Source organism: Sycon ciliatum, chromosome 12 (assembly GCF_964019385.1).
Source record: "Sycon ciliatum chromosome 12, ocSycCili1.1, whole genome shotgun sequence".
Taxonomy (NCBI): Eukaryota; Metazoa; Porifera; class Calcarea; order Leucosolenida; family Sycettidae; genus Sycon; species Sycon ciliatum.
In genome coordinates, this window is record NC_088654.1 from 12,577,312 (window position 1) to 12,587,573 (window position 10,262).

A 10,262-nucleotide genomic window follows, 5' to 3' on the forward strand; every position below is an offset into this window, starting at 1 on the left:
GGGCATTTGCTGCGAAGTGGGCATTTGCTGGGAAGTGGGTGTTTGCTGCGAAGTGGGTGTTTGCTGCGAAGTGGGCATTTGCTGCGAAGTGGGCATTTGCTGCGAAGTGGGTGTTTGCTGCGAAGTGGGTGTTTGCTGCGAAGTGGGCATTTGCTGCGAAGTGGGCATTTGCTGCGAAGTGGGTGTTTTCTGCGAAGTGGGCATTTGGTGCGAAGTGGGCATTTGCTGCGAAGTGGGCGTTTGCTGCGAAGTGGGCATTTGCTGCGAAGTGGGCGTTTGCTGCGAAGTGGGGGTTTGCTGCGAAGTGGGCGTTTGCTGCGAAGTGGGCATTTGCTGCGAAGTGGGTGTTTGCTGCGAAGTGGGCGTTTGCTGCGAAGTGGGCATTTGCTGCGAAGTGGGCGTTTGCTGCGAAGTGGGCATTTGCTGCGAAGTGGGTGTTTGCTGCGAAGTGGGTGTTTGCTGCGAAGTGGGCATTTGCTGCGAAGTGGGCATTTGCTGCGAAGTGGGTGTTTGCTGCGAAGTGGGTGTTTGCTGCGAAGTGGGCATTTGCTGCGAAGTGGGTGTTTGCTGCGAAGTGGGTGTTTGCTGCGAAGTGGGCATTTGCTGCGAAGTGGGTGTTTGCTGCGAACTTTACTGTGCATGTACAATGATGCCCAAATCAAACAAATAAGCACCGGAAATAGTATATAGACAACACTGTCAATGTACTGTTGTGCAACACAACTGCCTGTGTAACGTAATGCATATTTTGAAGCACATGCATTCTATGTTCGCAGAGTAAAAGGCATGCTAGCTGTGGAAAATGAACAGACTTGGAATTGTCTTTTTCTGTTGGCGCTTCGCACACAGGGGATTCATAATGATTATATCATAGCAGTATTGCTCAGTGCTGCCACATACATGTACATGTTCTCGGAGAAGTACAATTGTCATGATGATTTGATGCAATGTTTCAGCGCTTCTTGTCGAAGGGGAGCATCGCGGACACTTCAGATTTAATGGTTTCCTCCAGTACTCCAACATGCCGTATGCGCACCATGTTGCATATGTGCGCTGCGGGCTGTTTTCGCGCGTTTTCTCATACCACAAAAGTGACAAAACAACATCCGATGGAACTCACATGTCACGCAAATAATAAACAAATCCAAGACACTCCTTCACCAACTTCGTAAAGCACGAGGCCAACTTAACACCCCCAGTCTGCTCGTAATCTACACCGCCTACATTAGCCCGGTTATAGAGTACAGATCAGTGAACTCACTCCTCAAGATCTGGACACGGAGACGCCAGATCAGTGAAGGTCTGAGGCTGAGGCTCTACAACGCCTACGTCATCCCTGTTCTCACCTACAACTGCGGCACTTGGGGGCCACCGACGTCGGCGCTCACGCGAATGGATTCCTTCCACAGCTAAGGAGCATCATCGACATGCGATATCCAAAAGGAATCAGCAATGACACTCTGTACAAGCGCTGCGGAGCTGCCCCCGTCAGCGAGATGGTCACAAGGAGGCAGGGCTACAGTCTCGCTGGCCATATCTTTCGTTTGGCCCCAACTGCTCCTCCACAGCTGGTAGTGGATATGTGTCTTCGCCTTGCCAACGACGAGGGCAACGAACGTTTCAGGGGTCGACCTCGGACAACTTTGGTAACGGTCTTGCAGACGGAATTGTCATCATAGCATGGACTTATCCTCCACCAGCCGCTAGATGCTGACGAAATCCGCACAATGGCAGCGGACCGCCAGACATGGCGTGGAGCCCGCCTCACCTAACCGGACTGATTCTCGTGATTCACGTGATTCCGCCAGACATGTACATATTTTTATACATGTTTAGGCACCCAAGATGGCAGAGGTCGTATCTGTTCACGGGGGAGACAGATGAATCCCGGGACATACCACCCTGGGGCCTAATCAATTACAACTGCAGTGGAGAGGGCAACTTTGTCTAATCGTTGTTGTTTATTTTAGAACAAAGAGGAAGAAATGTTTCATGCGCATGCGTATATCTGGTGAGGGAGCGAGGTCGCTACACATGCATAATGTAAGTACAATCATGCACGTACAGTGAAACGTGGTTAGGAAGAACACTGATAAGACAAATGTTTGCCTAAGAAGAACTACAGTCCATTCATTGGAAACTGGCACCCTAACCTTTTGGTGTCTCTCTCACATAGTTGTAGATATCGTGAAAACAAGAGTACATCCTGCATTGTGTGACCCGTGCAATTACTCCTTGCCACATTTGAGGCCAGAAAAGTCCAAGAACAGGGAAATAGAAATTCAGCCAGGTTTTACAAAATTAGGACAGGTATGCCAAGGCAAAATGTATGGAGAAGCAGATCCAAAACCCAGATTTTTTAGATTTAAAGTGGGTTTTTGATCCTCATTTCAGCCCAAATCCGACTTTCAAAAGCCAGCGGGCCAGTTTCCGATGAATGGACTGTAGTATTCGTAACTGTATTGGATAAAACCCTGTGTATTCACTGGGTAAAACACATGGATAAGAAGAACTCCCGTTATTGCGAACAAATATCATCGGTCCCTTGATGTTCGTCCTAAAGAGGTTTGACTGTATATGCATAATCCGATATACCACGAATGTATGGGACCTGGTTCTAAAGACCACCTGGCTGTAACGACCGCTTTTGCTTGCACCGTGGGGTGGTCGCTTACATCAGGTTTTACTGCACTTTCGATTAAGTGTTCCATTAGGCCGATTGGTATTATTGCCAGCGGCTTTTGTCAACGTCATTTCTCTCATTTCATTGTATTGCATTACTCCTTCAGACATCAATCCTGAATGGCATAAGCGAAAGTGGCACCCCCGCCACCTACGCGGACATGCTTTTAAAGATATTAACAACACCAACACTACCCACACACAGAAGGACCAATTAGAACGCATTCAGCGACGAGCAGCCCGTATCTGCTTGCGGATCCCCCTTTCTGCACCAGTCCATCACAGCTCACTTGTTCACCATCTCTAACTTGCCACAGTAGTCTCCCGGAAACTCTTACGACAGGTGACTCTTGCCCACAACATCGAGTACATCCGCGCGCCCCTTCACCTGCAACAGCTTCACCTTGCACGACCAATTACAGAGCAGCCATATGCGACCCATGAGAACATACACCTTGAGAACATCACACACATACCGACACACCAACTCACCCATCAACCTCTCCCTTCACAGTTTCAACCGACCCGCGTGAAACAAATAGCAAGCATGCGTTTACGTCAATGGCGTCTAGCCTCATTCTATCATCCATATACTCCTGCAGTGGCTTACGCTTTACCCCATCGTAACCCCATCCCTCTGCAATGTATTGGCTTCCTTACTTGCTAGACTGATTTTATGATTCTGGACTGGTTTGAAGGACTGGCTGGGGGCCACAGACGGCAACTAAGATCAACTAACTGCTATTTTAGACTTACATGTGCTACATTCCTTTCCCTCCTCCCTCCACCCGCCCCCACCCTTTCCTGGTGCGCATCCAGTGCCGACTCAGAGGTCTCTGGTCGGACTAGCTGGACTCGCCTCACCTTTACCTTGCCTTTGCAGATCCTACCCCCTTTTGTCTGCTTGTACTCGTCTTCTGTCCCACGTTGCTGTTACCCCACATCATCATCATCAGTAGGACGGTGATACTTGAAGTAGTCGTGAACCTCGCCGATCGAGCCAAGCGCATTTGCTCCCCTAGTAAAACTTGTGGATGAGGTTGAATTTCTCCGCTCGGTGTTTACCAAGAATGGCTACACGGACCATATTTTGCAGAAATATTAATTTATCAACACCAACACCTAAAGAAGTAACGATCGGACCTACTCGATGTCCGGTATTTTTTATGTTTACCATGGAAGGGAAAGGAGTCTATCAATGTGTGCCATGAAGGTTGCTTAGTTGTAAGACAAACCTACAATGCAGTGCACGTCATACCCGTCTACACAACAATGCGTGCGGTGCTGACGGACGTTCTGACAACCCACCAACTCAGCACACCGTCCTACTGATGAGGTGGGGGATTATTGTGTTGCTTTTGCGCATGACTTATAATAATTTCCTGCAAGCCCGTAAAGGAGGCTTGTATCTCCCCCAGCACAGGGCGCTTCTCTGCTCACGACTGCTGAAAAGTCGCGATTTCTTTCTAAATAACCAAACGTTGCGAAAAAGTGGCGAACATCTTTCGGAAAGGGTTCAACACAAGCCACTTCCCACGGCTTCATGAAAAATGCTGGCTCAGGGTCTAGGACAGCGACTAACACTCACGAACTGTCCATACCCAGAATTATTCTACTTCTACACATACCGGCCCACGTTTGCAGCATAGGCCATTGCTCTAATCAAGAGAGGTCATGTACAGTAACACCTGTCAAGGCGACCACCTGTCCAATGCGACCACCTGTCCAAGGCGACCACTGACACCAGGACCAGGGGATGCTATCTCCAGTCAAGTGACCCTGGATAAGGAGACCACCTCAAGTCCTTTGGACGGTCCCATGAGTGGTCATCTTAGACGGGTTCACTGTACTTTTGCGGTATAATGACGTAATGCACGATGCAGCCCCAACCAGATAGCCTTGCTTTACCGGTAAACCACAATTTCAGTCCATATTTGCTTCTTTTCCTTTTCTTTTTGACTTCTTTTTTAGTTCTTACTCTTTTCCTTGTTAGCCGTGGTTGGCTAGAAAAACCCTGCAATCGCCACGCAAAGTGGTCATTGGCTACCCCAGCCATGTATTGCTTGGAATAAAATAAATCAATAAAAAATTTGCGGTGATAGTACAACCCGTGAACTGAACATACTGGCAGATGATTCTGATCGCTGCAAGCATCAACAATTGCAACCACGTTTGTAACAAGATAATTAGGCAGTTTCCTTGTGATTTCTTCTGTATTTTAATTACAGTCATTGACTCAGTAACTGATATTTCAATATTGTCAGTGCTTACGTTTTTTAGATTTGAGTTGGCATTTTTGCATCAAGATATTGTAACGGTCATTATGTAATGTGAGCACATCTGCTTTGCCCGTACAAAAGGCTTTTCATCATGAACAATTGCAAAGAAATCAAGAGTGCACTTGAACTCTTGACCAAGCGTCAAACCAGGCGCCGTCATCGGGTTGGTGGGTTCATTGTAGCTCTTTTTGGACGATGTTCACCGCGGGAAATGATAGCATTGTAACATTAGTAGGGGGGGGGGGGGGGGTGGGGGTACAGCCAAGGCAGCCTCAGCCTATAGTGCTAGGTGATGCGGGTCAGAGGGTATCAGCAAAATATATGCTTTATGGTATAAGTTAATCAGCCAAGCTCAGACTCCGCAGGAAATGCAGCAGTTCAGTGAAGGAGTGCTGGACACCTGGAACCAGTTGCCTCGCCAACACCTCCTGGATCAGCCCGACCAGAAGAGGTTGCAGTCCTTCAATTGCAGCGTCCACCGATTCCTGCGCTCCAGCCACTGGGACTGGGCGACCGACCAGCTGTAGGGACTCGGCGTGATGGTTTTCTGGACGTTACTGCGAGAGAGTGAGTCTGTGCACAAACGAGAGAGCTTGCAAGCTCAGGGCCCTACGCTATGCTTTGTTGCCCAGCTCATCGTGCATGTTGTTAGAACTGATGGATATGTTTTTTTCCTTTGATTAGCTACATCATTGTATTGCAAAAACGTTTCAATGAGTTACTGAAGTAACGTCTTCTGCATAGCTACGGGACCGGCGTTGACTCTGCCGATCACGGGCGTTCTGGAGTTGACAGGATGTCTGTCCTGACGTTTCCTGGGACCGGCGCTGACTCTGCCCATCACGGGCGTTCTGGAGTCGACGGGATGTCTGTCCTGACGTTTCCTGGGACCGACGGGATCTCTCTTCCAAAGTATGTTTATGCTGACGCATCCTATCACCTATTCGGCGTCTATTCTAATTTAATTTCCTCCCCGTCTCCCTATTTCTTTCCAAATCTCCCTCTACATCAGGGAGTCGTATACATAATACGACGAATATTGGTACGGTACGGGACAGATACAGGAGCCCGCAAATATTGTGGACAGCTGTTATGCACAATCCTGTAGAGCCTTTGTAGTCACAGATACGGGACAGATACGGGACAGATACGGGATAGCTCCAGGCGTGACACAAACAAACAAACACACAAACAAACACCAAATTAAAGCTGTGTGGACCCTGGCTAGCGCCAGACGTTACTGAAGTAACGTCTTCTGCATAGCTACGGGAATATTATGTATGATTACGCGTCTGCGTGAATGTGCACGTGTGTGTGTGTGTGTGTGTGTATGTGTGTGGTGTGTGTGTGGTGTGTGTATGTGTGTGTGTGTGTGTGTGTATGTGTGTGGTGTGTGTATGTGTGGTGTGTGTATGTGTATGTGTGTGTGTGTGTGTGTGTGTGTGTGTGTGTGTGTGTGTGTGTGTGTGTGTGTGTGTGTGTGGTGTATGTGTGTGTGTGTGTGTGTGTGTGTGTGTGTGTGTGTGTGTGTGTGTGTGTGTGTGTGTGTGTGTGGTGTGTATGTGTGTGTGTGTGTGTGTGCGAGCATGTGTGTGTGTGTGTGTGCGCGCGCGCGCGCGTGTGTGTGTGTGTGTGTGTGTGTGTGTGGGTGGGTGGGTGCACATGGTTGGTATGTGGTGTTTATGTGAGCGTATGATAATAATCTCTTCAATAATATTAATATCTTTATTTCAAGATTACCCAACGCCGGCGAACGCCTATCAGGTTGATCTCCTATTTGAACATTTGCATATGTGTGTGTATGATGTGCCCTAGCTCACTTATAATTATTATTATGTTATACACGTAGATCATGTTCATGATGCCTTTCCTCTGCGCAGGTCGACCGCACTACCGGTATTGTTTTTAAGATTAACATAATTATTACTTCTGCATTGCATATGCATTACATACTATGATCATGCTGGCTCCATCCCTTACACTGTATCTCCTCAGCTACCCCCCCCCCCCCCCCCCCCCCCCCCCCCCGGTGCGTCTGCCCAGTGTTGACTCCGAGACCCACGGTCGGACGAGCTGCCCAGGCCTCACCACCACTGCCGTTTCCGTGCTGCCTTCTCGATACATACGTATGTTTACTGTATATCATGTGCACATTCACATGTCTGAAGGTTTGTGGTTTTTCAATAAATAAAAAAATAAAAAAAGTTCGAAGAAAAGTTGACTGAAAGATAACTGTGGACTGGGTTAATTAGGAATGCATGAAAATATTATTATTATAGACAACACCTCATGGCATGAAAAGAAAATCAGCCAGTACGGGAGATGTGGGTGTTAACCAACCATGGTGAATAAGAGAAGAAAAGAAGAAAAGTAATGGTCAAGACGGAGAATCTGGACGGCAATGGAATGGAGTGCGCATTCCGTGTAAACGAACACAACTTGCTCCATGTCAGCACGTGACTCTTGATCTACTGTAAAGCATGACATTTTCGCGGCGTTTTTAGTTCGCGTTTTCAGAATCCGGACAGGTTTGCGATTGCAGAATTTGATACTGTGGCATTCAGGCTAAACCTTTTATGGATCTCCTTTTCGAGCTGTCTAAATTTCGCGATTTCCACGCGGTCACGAATTTCGCAGAAATTAGACCATGGCAAATACTTTCACGGTTTACAGTACATGGTCAGTAGGAGAACATGTGAAGCACTGGCAGAGACGTTCCGCTTCCACGCGGTGTCACACCTAGTGAGAACACCAGAGAAAGAAAAAAAATGGGGGTGTTCACTGAAATACAGGCTTCAACATGAATACAATCATCATTACTAGTACATGAAAAGGCGACGAGGAGACAATAACTTTATTAATGCGATTAGTAGTATAAGTGAAGCGGACATTACAAAATGATGAATGAGAATACATGTATCTAAAATGGTTGTTCCTAATCGATTTTCTTGTATACTTCCCACTATCCGATTACCTATAAGTAGTTTGTTTCTCCGTATAGCCTCTATTGTGAGACGATTTTCCCTGATGATAGTCTCAAGAAAATCGATATTAGGAACAACCATTTTAGATACATATATTCTCATTCATCATTTTGTAATGTCCGCTTCACTTATACTACTAATCGCATTAATAACATTACTAGTACATGTATTAATAACTCCTCTGTAGCCTTGTCATGATTTTTAAATTTTTACCGCCCTCGGCCGCACAAAGTCCTTGGCTACAAAAAAATTAAAATCTCTCCAAATCTCTCCGAACCAAACTTCAAATTCCTTTTCAAATTTTCGCCCAAGAGGGCATATTCAGGGATATGTGACTCCTGTTACCTTTTTTACCTTTTTCTGTAGTTATATTGTTGTTTTGTTCACAGGAGTCACATATCCCTGAAGATGCCCTTTTGGGCAAAAATTTGGAAAGGAATTTGAAGTTTGGTTTGGAGAGATTTTAATTTATTTTTTGCAGCCAAGGACTTTGTGCGGCCGAGGGTGGTAAAAATTTGAAAAATCATTACTAGTATTATCAAGAGTGCAGGACTCTTGGTATTATTGTTGTTATAGTGGTCGAGTGTGCGCACGGTTGTAGCACCACACGGTACAGTAAAACCTGTCAAGGCGACCATTCGAATAAGGCGACCACCTGTCCCAGAAGACCAGCCAGGACTGCAGCCAGGACCAAGGGATGCTTTTTCTCCGGTCTGGATAAGGCGACCGCCTGGTTTCAGAGACCACGCTTTGAAGGTCGCTTGAGCGGTCGTCGTATACAGGCTGCACCGTACTGTAGGTAAATTCCTGTGCAAGCGCGCGCACACATTCAACCAAGGGAAACAAGTCTCGCCATTACCCTAAATATGAACTGTCTGCTGTTGTTGCCTGGCGTGTGGATGGTTGTAGAAAGGTTTCCGAACACAGTGTCCTCCACCTTGTTTCATGCTGTCAAACTATCAACATTATTATGTAAACTAAAACTAGGTGTATCTAATGCCACCTACATGTATGGTCATAGGAGAGAACAAAGAAGAAGAAATAAAATACTTATAAGTGAAATTCATACCGCACAGGTGCACCCATGCGTCATTAATTAAGGGGCACCCTACGTACCTCCAAATAATTGTGTCTGGCAGACTAGAACTTCTTCGTTCGCATTGCAGACCAGTTCGCACCTAGAACAGCAGTTAGTTAGAGCGGGGAGAACAACAAAAACAATGAGCATTGAATGTAAACTGTCTCCAGGGTGTCTTCTCCACTGTACTTCACGTTCGCCTATTCAATGCGTCTCTTGTTCTAAACTCACATAGTTCTGCAGCTCGCCTCCGCTTACTGCTTTCTTATCACGCAATTGCCACTTGAAGTGAATCAATTTGGGCTACTAGAGCAACAAAGGACATTCCGTTTTCGGTATGAAGTATGCCAAATTTCACCTGATGAGGGGTGAATAGACATGGGGAAGAAGCCGATGTCCATGTGAAGGCCAGGGACGACGCATCGCCATTTTCGGCGATATCCCGAACCAGTGTTCAGTAACATGCTTGCCCCGTTCCTGCTCGAGCCCTAGTCAGCAAGGTAGATACATGAATATACTCAAACACCGGATAACAATGGAACAGAAAATTTGCACTTACGCCCACACAGAACTAAGTGCGGTTGATGGCGGTCCGTAGCAAAGAAATGGGGCTGCTGGTGATGTAACTTGAAGGCGACGGTTCCACCTTCCAAGATAAACGGTGGGAGATTGTCATGAGCCGCAAGGAAATACTCTTGGTATGTGTCGACAAGTGGAGTGAGTATGTCCAATGCGTCATGGGCTTCCTGCGGAGTCAACAGACTGTGGTTGATGAATGTGCACGCTTCCCTTGCAAACTCGTAGGTGACGCTTGCGTCCGCGAGAACTGCTAGCGAGTAACGGTCCACAGAATCCGTTGTGCTTGTATCGGTAAACCACACATCTGAAACGAGTGGGACAACAGGAAATACTTGACATTTGGCTGACGTGTGCGGGACAAACCGTAATAGCCCAATAGATTTCATTCAAATTTCGCTGAGTACTGAGGTATACTGAGGCTGCATTTACACGGAGACGAAACGAAACGAAACGGAACGAAACGGAACGAAAACGGGCTGGCCTCGAATCGTTTTCAAACCAATACACGAGAACGGCAAATCGTTTTGAACTGTTCACACGAAAACGGAAAACGGGCGATCAGGCTGGAGTTAGCACTTGCTGACTTGGCGCAAGGGCGGGAAGTAACACGTTAGTTGGAGTTGGTTCGTGCTGGTGGTCGCAAAGGTCAGGTATTTCCCT

At 46.9% G+C, this 10,262-nt stretch overlaps 1 long non-coding RNA gene across 1 annotated transcript; it reads right to left on the reverse strand.

Moving 5' to 3' along the window:
• Positions 1–7,571: 7,571 nt before the first annotated feature.
• On the reverse strand, positions 7,572–9,746 carry LOC135828290 (uncharacterized). The gene is made up of 3 exons (XR_010555617.1): positions 9,583–9,746; positions 9,062–9,123; positions 7,572–7,700 (listed from the first exon to the last, which is right to left on the reverse strand). It is a non-coding gene; the product is annotated as an uncharacterized LOC135828290 (long non-coding RNA).
• Positions 9,747–10,262: the final 516 nt, after the last annotated feature.